The sequence below is a fragment of the Corvus brachyrhynchos genome, unplaced genomic scaffold (assembly GCF_000691975.1).
Source record: "Corvus brachyrhynchos isolate BGI_N302 unplaced genomic scaffold, ASM69197v1 scaffold239, whole genome shotgun sequence".
Taxonomy (NCBI): Eukaryota; Metazoa; Chordata; class Aves; order Passeriformes; family Corvidae; genus Corvus; species Corvus brachyrhynchos.
In genome coordinates this window covers 6,067,794-6,081,135 of record NW_008246057.1, presented here as the reverse complement: position 1 = coordinate 6,081,135, position 13,342 = coordinate 6,067,794, and the positions used below count along the sequence as shown (strand labels likewise).

At 34.1% G+C, this 13,342-nt stretch overlaps 1 protein-coding gene across 10 annotated transcripts in view; it reads right to left on the bottom strand.

Moving 5' to 3' along the window:
- The window catches only part of FAM19A5 (family with sequence similarity 19 member A5, C-C motif chemokine like), a 524,445-nt gene that overhangs the window by 448,506 nt on the left and 62,597 nt on the right, over nucleotides 1-13,342 (bottom strand). The gene's annotated exons all lie outside the window — the stretch shown is intronic.

Here is a 13,342-nt window from a genome sequence, read left to right as displayed (position 1 = left end):
CTCCCTACTAATTGGATCTTAACACTTTAACCAGAGCCATACCAGTATATTTTCTTTCACATTTGCCTCTTCATTCTGGACAGTTGAAAGAAGATATGTGCTATGTTAACATCATTAGGAGATATTGTAAAAATTTTCATGATATCAAACTTTTTCCCAGAAGGCACTAAAGAATAAACTTTCACAGTAAACAGAGAATGCATTTATATATTTCCTGTTTCAGACATTTCAAGAACAAAATTTCATTCTTTATCCTCTTGAATTCCTTCCCTTGCTTTGAGCAGAGGATGAATTTTCCTGCCATTATTAAAGACTCCAGAAGACATGTCAAGTTGAGGAAGTCCTATTTTGAAAATTCTTTTTTGAAAAAATATTTTTAAAAATGGCATTAAAATTCTTGTAGAAACTTAAACATCATTTTTCCTGAAGTGGTCCACTTTTTAGCACTGAGACATGGTCATCTCTTGGATATCTTTTAAGTTTTCTCATTTTATCAAATATGAAATAAATATTATTTCTTTAAAAAATTCTAACATGTTATATCTTATTGAGGGGAAAAAAAACCCCAAAAAACAACATGTATATGGCAAATATTTTTATACCTGCGGTACCACCAGATGGTTTTTATCATATTGCATTTCCTCTAACTCAGGCAAATTGAGAACATCTTAGTAAGAATTCTCAGTGGTCCTAAATATCACCAGATGACAAAGGATGGAAACATCACTTCTTAGTGTGAATCAGTGCTTTAAACAGCTTATCTTTTATAAATAAAGATTGTGGTAACTAAAGAATTAACCATGATCTTAAGAAGATACCAAGAATAGGAGATGCAAAGTATTACTTCAATATTTACAGGACTCACTCCAAATCTATTCAGGAGCTTTCTGGAATACTTGTGTAACTTGTACAACATCTAACTGAGCAACTATTTTGCTGCTGTATGTTTATATTTGAGGTGATACAAGATCAATTCTTCATTTTGATCAATTTAAAAAAAGAGAGAATAAACTAATCTTAGAAAGTACTCAGAAACGTCCTTCCCGAATTAGTTCTTCATCCCATACTCTAATAAACTCTTATTCCTGTAAGTATAAATACACAGGAATCATGACCAGTAAGGAAGTTTGGTTTGTTCCATTAACCTTCCTACAAATCTAGCCTGTTTGGCCACCTTATCCACAATGGGATACTAATGCTTTGTCTAATAAAACATCAACTATTTGCAGAAGAATCTCTTCCTCAAACACTTGACCAAGTATTTTTAAAAATTTCATTTACATTGTTTCACATAAGCTATAAAAAATAAAATAATTTTCTAAATTCACTTTTGTCATCTAAAAGAAGTCTCAAAAATAGCAAACACGATTTCGTGAAGTGTTTTGGCACTTACCAGGATACAATCCAGTCTCCTACCAGATGAGAATGATTTCTGAGCAGAACAGAGGAGAAGAGAGAAGAGAAGAGAAGAGAAGAGAAGAGAAGAGAAGAGAAGAGAAGAGAAGAGAAGAGAAGAGAAGAGAAGAGAAGAGAAGAGAAGAGAAAAGAAGAGAAGAGGAGACAAAAAATCGGTGTAGCTGTTTCTATGTTCTGATACACTTACATATTATTTTTGCTATTATAACATCAATATTTCCTAAGGAAAAAACAGTCCAATGCTTATATGAGCCACAAAGTGCACTGAACTGCTGGTAAACTACATGGACAACAATTTATTTAAATAAAAGGGATGTTTAGTTTCTTCGTAGTCATCTGGATAGAGGAAGGAATTTTTTCAAGAAGGAAAAAACACCTTCTGTAATTAAAAAGAAGAAATAACTAGCAGTCATTTAGAACATAGTAGTTTTCACAAAGGTCAAACCACTTCAACCACCTCACCCTCATGTTTTTCAGAGGTGGGAAGAAGGGCCTATCTGTGTGTATTTACCCAGATATAACTCTGAGAAGAACTGCATTCTCCTTTAAGTCACAAATAATTTACCTAGCCTGAGTGGCTAATAGTACTAATTAGTACCAGTACTAAGAGGAGAAAGAAATGAATACTTAGACTGATATTACAGCACTATTCTGTAACTGCTGTAAAGATGTATGAGATATTAGGCCATTTAGTTTAGGCTGAAGTACTCCTAAATAGCTTCTGGCACTTCCATTCCGAGTTATTTTCTTATTATAATTAGGTTTAATAGGTTAAGAGATGCATCTACAGGAGTTTTCACACTACAACAAATATATTATTTCCAATTTTTGCATATACTAATATTTATTTTTTAGAAAGTCACCATTTAAAAATAAATTGATTATGCTAACAGCAATATACTGATTTTCAGGAGTAATACATTACTATTGAGTATTTTGAATAGTTTAGTATAAGGCTTCTTCAGATATGAATACAATTCTTTAACAGTACAGAAAAGTGGACACAAACACAGAAAATTTAGGCATAACTGCAGCAGTAAATTAATTTTGTTGAGATCTTTGCATTCTATACTTCTGTTAAGTTTTATAGCTATAAATGATATTTACACAGCTGAAAGCTGCTAATTGCAAAAATGTTACATGAAAGTACTTTTCTAACAACAGAATGAGGCCTAAAGCAAGGACTACTTCCTACATATGGGCTTGCAGGCAATTATTTTTCAATAAAAGCTAGAAAAAAATAATTTAATTCAAATATTCAAATGGAATCTTGTAATAAAACTTGAAAAGAATACCTGTGCATCATTGAAAAGTGGATGGGGTATATTTATTGTAGAACATTTTTCATCAAGGGGTTCAACTTTGAAAACTTATTTTCTTTCATGTTTAAAGTTAAAAGCATGAGATCGATTGCATACTTACAGATATCCCAGGAATCTCAGTGAGTCAAGCCAGTTGGAAGACTTACACTGCTAAGAGCTTTGATGATGAATATACCCTATGGTTCAAATATTTTAATGGGAGTTCAGTGTAGTCTGCATTCTGAGCGATCTGGTCTTGCCAGATCAATGACTGAGACACAGCAAGTTTTTAAGCTTGGGTCAAATTACCTCTCTTTTGTACTGTTTTACTTAAGCCAAAGCCAACAAGTGTAGGAATTGTAGTGCACTGAGGAAATTGGCCAAACTGATCTCATGTCAGCATTTTTTAGAGGCAAAGATTACTAAGGAGAAGATTAATAATAATCTCTGAGTAATAAATAGAGTCATAAATCCCTTTCAATAATAAAAAGTGATGACTATATGAATAAATTTGTCCTCATGTCATGAAAAAAACCCTAAAATGTTATAAAGGACTATTTTTACAGACTACATCTGTATTGCCAGTAAATAGATTCATCCAACTGTATTTAATGATTACCCAACATACTCCAATATTTTCTTGATTTTATGCATTTTTACATTGGTGCCAAATTTTTAATGGTTTAGGAGACAGTTTAGTAAGGAAAGACACGAAATCCTACAGGGTTTGTTTGTTTGTTTTTTCCCGGTATATAGAATGTTTGTGCAGACTTCATATATTATAGAAACTTAAAAAACAAATCACAGGAGCACAGTTAAAAGATAACAGTTCTGACTTATTACTAAATTTCACATACTCTAGGCATGAATGTAGTGGTTTATCACTTGGAAGATGCCCTTCTTGTTTATTTAATTCCCAACCAAGAGGTAAGATGCATAACTGAATAGGCATTAAAATAATGCCTGTACATGATATACAAACCTTACAAGATAAGATAGTCATTGGAATCTTAAATCAAATAGGGGAAGGTAGAAATAATTAAGAACAGGAAATTTCTCAGACAAATTAATCCCTTCAGTTTTGATTCTGTGCCAGTTCTGTACATGCTTATTTTCAAGCCACGTTGATAGAATTCTCTTAAAAACAACCCAGAGGACTCCAGTAGTAACTAGTCTGAATACAAGTTTTGGACATGGTTCAGCACTGATCTCTTATCTAACCCTAAAGCAAATATCCTAATCTACTTTTTAAGCAAGATTTAAATGTACAGAAATATTATTAAAGCCCATTTTGCCTTTTCAGTTTAAATGAAAATTTTATTTTAGTTAGTGGCATTGTAGTTATTGTTTTTATTTCTTAATCTAAAGATACAAATACAAATACTAAGATACAAATACAAAGATCTTCTTTAAAGGAAGAGAACCCTACTAAATACTTAAAATACCAGTTTTAGAAGTTTGATCCAAAAGCAGAAAGGAAAACTGCGTGTAGCAGTATAAAAACAATATTGCTGCAGCTCAAGACAACAAACCCTCAGATATCTCATGACACATCTCTTTGCAGAAAGATAGGAAGGAATTAACATGGTGTTAAATATAATTAACAATGATTTTTCATTCTTGCTTTAGTGTTGATTGTAATCAAACTGGAATCTTTCTTTGCAGGAGTTTGTGTACTGAAACTGTATCCTCCTTTGTGGAACATTAATTAGCAGATAATTAAGTACAATAATTTCATGTAGGCTATTAATTAGCTATGGAGTAAAACACTACTAAGTAAACCATTACTTTCTGTGGGAAAGAATACTAACTGTTCAAATCTCATAACTTCTCCCTATTTTTTTTTTTAATTTTATGTAGCAAGAATTATCATCTAATAGTTAGTCATCAATTTTTTACTGACCTTGATGCCTCAAGTACTTAACATACTCTCAGATTAATCCTATTTTAATCATTTTAAAATGCTGGTAAGTAAAATAATTTTCTATATTAGCACCTACTAATATGTAATTTTTTAAAGTTTCTTTACCTTCACTGGATCTCAATTCTACCCTTTGAACCCAGTACTTCTTTCCCTCAATTGCAAAGCACTTACAAAATTAATTGTACTTTCCCTATCATATTATCTTCTTGCAAGGCCACCCTCTATGTTCTGGCTGCCAGTCACAGTAAGTAAAAAAATCAAATTGTTCCACATGTAAAGAATTCCCAGTCAGAGTCTATGATACCAGCATCTCCTCCACTCTTAAGCTTCTCCTGCTGGCATACACAGTAGCAGAAATTGAGTAATAAAAAGCTTAACGACCAAGTATTTCACTATACATTTTTGGGCTAAACCCTCTAATTATCTCTGTTATCCACTCTCCTTTCTTTTAGTTTTATCTGTTGTCATATTCTAATCTTTTAAATTATGAGCTGTTTGAGTTACCCATTTGAATGATGTCCTAATAAATGGAGTCTGAAATAATTGAGTTATCCATTACCAGTCATTAATGCAATAAATACTAAATATATTATTATTACCGCATTAGAAATAAACAAACAAAAAAGTTATGTGCATTCCTTTATTGCCATGTATCTCTTTTAGAACCCTCCAGCAACAATTAGGAGATATTGGAGGTAAATGAGGCACAAAAAACCTATTGTGCCTTTCTGGTCTTAGCACAGAAATGTTGCAATGCTGTTAAAAAATGAGCCCAGTGAAAGGGCAGCAATAGCTTTTCCCCATCCTGCATTAGGAAATGGCCCCCTTTGACTGTTGGTCCGAAGAGCAGTGACTCACCTGTGAGCAGTGATTTCCAAAACTTGGGGAAGGATGGTAACTGGAAGTTATATATGCAGAAAGGCAACCAATAACTTCCTACTTAACAAAGAAGCTTAGGAAGAGGCAGCCATTCCCTCTTAAAGCGCTCCCTGCTGTGTTGACTCAGTTCTAAAAACCACAAACATGAATCAAAACATTAATATCTTGCTGAGAAATTAAGATAACGAAGAAAGTTGGTAAACTGTTTAGCATTAAGCTCAGTATTTAATAAATACTATATCTTGTACATGTAAACACACAAATCCTTGTCTCCTTTTGATCATAATGGAAATATTTCCCGTCAAAGTTTTTTTCGTTTCACCATTATTTTAGAAACATCTATAAAGGGCTTCTCAATTCAACACATTATTATAATGTTGTTGAAATCTGCTTTTTGCATTTTGCGTTCTGTGATTTATATTTTTACTTTTTATGGACATTAATAAAGGAAATTAGCACTTGTAAGCAGAATTTCTATTGATGAAGTTTTTCATCTGATAGATAAAGCAGCATTATAATGAAGTGTCACCAGCTATTTAAGAACTACCATCCAGGATACAATATGAGTATGGCTAATTTAACTCAAAACTAAATGTTCATTAACTCAGGATCAATCTCAAGTTAGAGAAGAAAAGCTGAGTATTATGTTAACTGGAAATAGGAAGATTTGTGATGAAGACCTTGAGAGAAACTCTATCTGGAAGTACCAAAGTGACAGAGGATAAATCTTGTTTTCAGAATTATCTAGGGTACTTCCTGCATTTTAATTACTGAACAGCTCATGAGGCCATAACCTAAATGACTTTAAACATTGTACAATTAATAGAGTCTCAGAAGCCAGACCTCAGCATAAACTACATACTAGATAAGTATTTACCCAGCTTTTCAGACTCTGGAATCTGCTCCAGGCCACATACCACTGTAGGAAACCCAATAACAGCGTTCTCTGCCCCAAAGACTCTGTAACTTTGTTTTGCACAGGGCCATTTTTACCCCAGTAGAGGTCAAATAGTTCATCCCTCATCTCTTCATGAAGCCTACTTTACAGGGCCAGTTTGGAACAGTTTTAGTCAGGCGTAAAAGCTCTCTTCAAACCAGAAGAGAAGAATGAATGCAATTGGAGAGTATGCATTTCACACAAACTATTTACGAAATAAAACATATTATTTGGATCAAAGACAGCCATGCAAGTATATAAATTCACACATAAATTGCCAAATTTACATTTCAAGGAATACAACTGCGAGACCCACATAGCTGAACAGACAGGCTACAGGGCTGGGTGAAGGTTTAGAGCAGGGCACACAAGCGCAGAGTGGCACCGCTGTGCAATGCTCACCTGTGTCCCAGCATCTTCCATCTCCATGCATGGCCTGTTGGCTGTTAAAAGCCTCATTCTCACCCATTTTCACCAGGAGTATTTGTAGTCCTGACACAAGTAGCTGTGTGAGCACAGTTATACCATAGAATGTAAGAACTTTTTCTCCACCTCCTTATGGAGTTAACTGACATTCAAAGTATAGCATCTCTTACCAGGAGCCACTACATTTTGAAGTCTAAAGATCAGACAAAGACTTTCTCCCAGATTAATACCTTTGCTTCATGTCAGCTGAATTCTTTAATTTACCTGGCTAATCTAAGTAGGCTACCTGCCCAATACCAACTGCCCCAAGGAATCTGTTATAAAAAGTTGACTGATGTTTGTGCAAAAGTGTAGCAGCAGGTTAGAGAGACCACTTCACATGACTGAATTTTACATTTCTAGGTGAGATGGTGCTATGGATTTTATGCTAAGGAAGCTGAGATGAGAAATACTGGAATAGGAAGAGGAATAAACAGCATCTCCATTTAAATAAATCAGTTCTTTACAATAATGGAACCAGAAGGATTCTTTTCATTTTCAATGAATATCTTAATCAGGGGGAAATTTTGCTACTAGGGAATTGGACAGGGAGAGCAGTTTATGTTTTTCAGATCTGTAACTAAATTGTTACCATACACTCTTGCAGGCTATTTCACTCAGCCTCTAAGCAAAAATCACCATGAACAGCATTAACACAGTTGCTACTGTGAATTATATACATGGAACTCCTCTGTTTCCAACTGGCTGGTATTTTTCCACAGAGATCACATTAGTGAAAGAGGAAATGCCATGCACTTATAATTCAAAATATTGTAGTTCAGATATCATTTGTTCAAAGCAGTATTTACATGTTAAGTATTCCTGTATTTTAACCTAGTAATAACCTTTTTTATATATTTATATAAATATATATTTATATATTTATATATGAAAAATCACATCCTAGCAAATTCTTAATCCAATAGTTCAGATTAGAAATCTAGTCCTAATCGAGAAGTGCAAACGTATTAATTTTGCTGAAAATTGAAAGCATATAAATAAAAATTAACCATTTCATAGTTTTTCAAATTGTTTTATGTAGACACATAATTGTTGTTTGCCATGGTTTGACAAGTAAAACCTACAGAGCAGAAAGAAGGATTTGATAGGACATCTTGAAATGTACTTCAGAAACAAGCAGAACCCTGAAGTATGAGGGTTCTCAACTCGAAGGTGGTTTAAACACCTCTGATTTTCAGGAGAACGTGTGCTACTATTTGCAAATTTGGCACTTTTCTTAGTCCACCAGTAAATATTTTATATGTCATCAATTCATGCCTTATTTCTCCTGTGGTTTGATTTCATCTTTTTATATAATCACACTAATAAAATACATTCTGTGGTCCCCAGTGAACAACTAAGTATGGCAACCAGATCTATATTTCATCCTGCTGGCTATGAACCCTTGTCAGGCCTTTCATCCTGCCCATAGCTCCAGTGAGAAATTACAAGTTATGGACACAGGATTTACTTAGAGCATTCTTAGCATTCCCTATCATTATATACAGCTGAGCCACCGGTATCCTGAGGCAGTGAAAAACCTCAGTCACTAACTCTTCATACCATTGTTGCACCATGTTCTGAGATACACAATGAACTTTTAGCCCCAGGGTAGGCTCATTACAAAGGTTGTTCTTTCTCTGCCCTACTTTCAGTTCATCTTATCATACAGAGCTTATGCCCTACTTCTAATTTTTTTATTGGTCTGAACACCAAAGAAGGTTTCTATTATGACCTGCGACCACAGCTGTAATATCCTGCTAAAACTAGTAGGCATAATACTTGAGAGTGTGTGAAAAACACTGACCAAGACAGGGAGTGATTTAAAAATAGGTACACTCAACAAGAGAAGGTAAAATTAACAGAAAAAGTAGTGGCATAGTTGACTTATCTGTTGGATTCAGAATTCCATTTGCTTACCAGCACAGCTAGTAGCTAAACTAAGGCAGAAGTTAATTACATATTGTGTCACACCACTGGCCCTGCAAGGTAGTTGGAGATGGCAATTAGCAGACTTTCTCCCTGTAATCGTGATTGTCGTTCCCAACAAAACCAAAAATGCAGAGAACTAGGCTGAATGCTCCATTGAATACACAGAAGAATCTAAAAAGAAATAAATGTCAAAAAGGGACACTGAAAATTTCAGCATTTTTGCAAATGCCAGTACATGTCTACAACTACCCAAGCAGAAGAAAAGGAATCTTCTTTGTCTTTTCAGAAACAGATTTATCTATATGCAGTACTTAGTGCTGTCCAATAAAACAGTTAAACAAAATAAATCTCTTAAGGGGAATTAAAAAGATCATAATTTTCAACTGTATTACAGACCATTTGTTTGATGATGAAAGTGCATTATTGAAACTTGCAATTTTAAAAGCACAACCTGCAGCACTGATGTCATCGATATAGTAAAATGAAATGGCAGTCTTAAAACCAGTTTCATTTTTAAATAACTAAACAGAATCATTAGAAGTTATTTAAAAAACCCTCATGTGTACTATGTTAAAAGAACATATCTGTATACATAAAATATATATGCCTAAAAAGTTATAAAAGATCAACACTAATTCCAGTCTTTATGGTAAATGTTCAAAAATGGCAAAAAGTTCCTCCAAATTGTGTCATAACAACCATTATGTCAGTGTCAGATTAAAAACAGTATCAATAGTCTCTTAGCTATATACTATTTTACCCTCTGTCTTAGAGGCAATGCTTGATGATCTATGGTATTGAAATTTCTGTATAGTATATTCTGAACATACAGAATGTTTTGGCAGAGGAAAAAAAACGAGTTTCCTAAGAACTATGTATAGCATCTGGCTGTTTTTCATATTTCTTAACGACAACAAAGCTACAGTAATTCTACTTTAAAGTAAAAGGCTTTCCCATTCCATTCCTAGTTCTTGCTAAAAAACTGCATATTTAATTTAATTTATTCCAGTACCACAGCATTTTGCTAAAAAATTAATGTAAAATTGAGGGCAAATCTGCAGAACCCATTAGTGAAAAAATTCCAACTCAAAGCATTTTAAAAATAAACAATTAGCAATTTTTCGGTTTTCTAGGTTTCTGTGTTAGGAAAGATATGGGGTGGAAAAAAGATTCAGTAGTCTGAATTAAGTCACTATAATGATGTTCACATCCTAATAAGACAACTTCTGTCCTTACTAAGTGATCTTAGACAGAAAACTGACCTCTTTTAGGCCTATGCTCCCCCTGGCTGAAGTTGAACACAACTGAGTTTTGTTTGCTGAAAGGTTTTCATTGCACACTGATTGGAGAATTGGATTCCACTTTCAGTTGCAATGACACAAAAGCCATCATGACTGAGTATTTCACAGTTCTCTGTGGAATTATGCTGATAGATACCAAGACTGTTCACAATTCACATATTAAACATATGTTTTAGACAGTGTTCTTCACACACTTCCTTAAGGAACTGAAGGCAGCTGCTCGACTCCTAACACCCAACTCCTAAAATGTTGAGGGATACTGGAGATTGGTGCTAGAACAGTTGGGAAATTCTGGGTAGTGTTTATAGAATGACCAAGGAATAATGCTGGGATAGGTTTAAGCATGTTCACAGCTGACACTTTTCCCTTTGTGTAGCTGGATCTGGGGGTGGATGGAATGGGATAATGTTGTCTGGAATAATCACAGAGGTTATTCTCTTAGCAGAAGTGTGAAAAAAATGTTTGATGCTAAACCAACAGCAAGATCAACTGAGCTGCTGCCTCTCTGCTTTTCTCATCCAGGAATAGAGGTAAAATGAAGTGCATGACCATAGTGTCTGAAGTCAGATACCAAACAACCAACATCATTAAGCCTATTTTGTATCACTTTGTAATGTTCAATCCCTTAAAATGGTACTGTCCCAGCCACCCCACAATTAGGTAACAGTTTTTTGATCTGCCTAGTGCATAAAAAAAGACTGATTTAAGTAAAAAGCAAGAAAGGATCATTGCCAAAAAATAAATTCATTACATGGCAAGGTAGGTAGATAGATACTTCAGAGTACTTATGCATGCTGGCAAGTAAAAAGAGGGCTGGGTTATTCAGGTAGCAAAAAGAACACAACCTGACCCCTCTTGCTGTTCATGAAAATGGGTGACGTTTGCTTCTTCTGTATTCTGGTGTAAGTTAACCTTAAAGGAAAATAACTCCATCTCTACCTCGCATGCAAACATGAATTCAGGTTTAAATAATTTCTCTTTGTAAGCAACAAAACACTTAGAGAAGTACACTTCAAAGACATGAGGAACTGAATACCAGTGCATGTTAAAGCATAACTGCACACCAGGTCGATGAATGCTGTATAACTGGTATTACTTTTTTCGTGGGCTACACCACCCTGAACAGATGAATCAAAGTAAACATATTTCTGTTGATTTAATGAAAAGTAGTGTATATAATAAGTGCCCTGTTTCTATTTTTTTAAATTGCTTCTCAACATGGACCTGATATTCTCCACAGCACTTAATATGGGTATAATTTTGCTACCATTAATATTTACTGAGACAAAATCATAGGTGCTTTTGAAAACACAATTTCATCTATGGTCCTCACTTCTTTGGAATCGTATCATTTCATGACAGGTAACATGCATGTAGCATAGCTTGATACAACATTTTCTGCTCCTAAGATGCCTTACCACCCTTTCACCTTTGACATCTCACCCCTTCGTATCTCTGGACATCACAGCAAAAACTGAACTTTCTCATGTTGGATTTTACAGTACAAAAAAGAAATCAGGCAAATGAAAGAAGCACTGTGGTTGCTATTTCCTTGTGCTTGTTTACACTGTTCATATGCTTATATTTTATGAACACTTCAATGTTTCTGCTACTTGCAAGGGTTAAAAATGACATTTTTTTCTTGGTACACTATGTGGCTCCTAGATACTGCTTTCCCTTGAACCAGGGGGCATTGATTACCATGAAAGAGAAGATAAAGCAGATTATGCTGCTACTTTGGCAGGTATCCTCTGAAGTACTTTGTCTTACATGTTCAGGGCTTAATCAGACATCGGACTCTCAATCAGGGAAAGGTTTTCCTTTTGTTGGGTAGGCAGAAAACATTGGCTCTCCTGCTGTCCAGGACAGAGGCTACTTTGACCTCTTATTTGGGTAGTTCACATAACAAAAATATTTTACATGCCAGGATAAGACAGTACTTTTTAGACTGACAGCATTTAAAGTACCCAAATTCTTTCTCCTGTATTCTTATAGCACATTTTTATTGTGGTGCTTCATCATTTGTCAGTCCTAAAATTCCTTATAGTGTGTTGGGAAATTGTTCTAAATTTGGCCTGTGGTTTCATTGACGCTTTTGAATAATTTTTGATGGCATTACTGGCTCTAATTACAGGCTTCCTTCTTTTCCTTTAATTTCTGTATTTTTACAACAAAACAATCTAAATTATTACAGTAAATTCAATGTTTCATTTCATTCTTGTTTCACAATTATGATATAACAATCCCTTAGCTCAACATTAGTTTGCACTGAAATAGATCCAAATGATCCTATGCACTGAAGATTTGGAAGATAAGCTGTCAAACCTACAGAAGCCTTACAAAGAGACTGAAAAAGAATCTATAATGTTGGCTATTTGGAACAAACTGCATAGCTATTATTGATCAGGAATAAAACTAAAAATATAGCAATTTAATAATACTCAAATAAAAAAAAAAAAAAAGGCAAAAAGTGAAAAGGAAAGCCGTGCCAAGAAGCTGAATTATTCTGAATTATTTTCCTGGAAATAATTAAAAATTAATGACTAAAATGAATAAGGCATGCTCTATGACAGGACTTTATTATTTTAATTATATCCTTTTAAAATGCTGTTTCATGATAATGTTAGAGGGTGTTTCAAAGACCATATGATTTATGACCCAATGAGACAACATGATCCTAGTGTGGCTCCGGATATTTTGGGTTTGAAAAATATAAATTGCAGGTTACAATCAGAATTCACATAACAGAAATTGAAACTGAATTGCAGAAATCCTAAATGGAAAAAAAAGGAGATAAATAAAGAGAAAAGGAGTTGTGATAAAATATATTCAGCTTTTTACAGTAACTTTTCCCAATATTGAGAAATTAGGCTACATTTTGTAATCATAATCTGTGTAGAGGTTACTAAAGCAATAATCCAAATAGTTTGCTTAAACTGATGTTAAATTGATTTGTTCTGCATGTCACAACTAAATTCTCTCTCCACGGTTCTGATCTACTGGTAAGACACTGTAAAATGTAGAAACCTGGCTCAAATATTATTCAATATTCCATCATTTTTTGGCATCTCTTCATAGCAACTACTTCAATAATTTGAAGGCAGAATTTTACTTTTCTGGAATTTGAAAGATTAGTCACGTTTCCATTTGATCTATGTTCTGTAAATCTTGTCAGAAAGATTTCCCT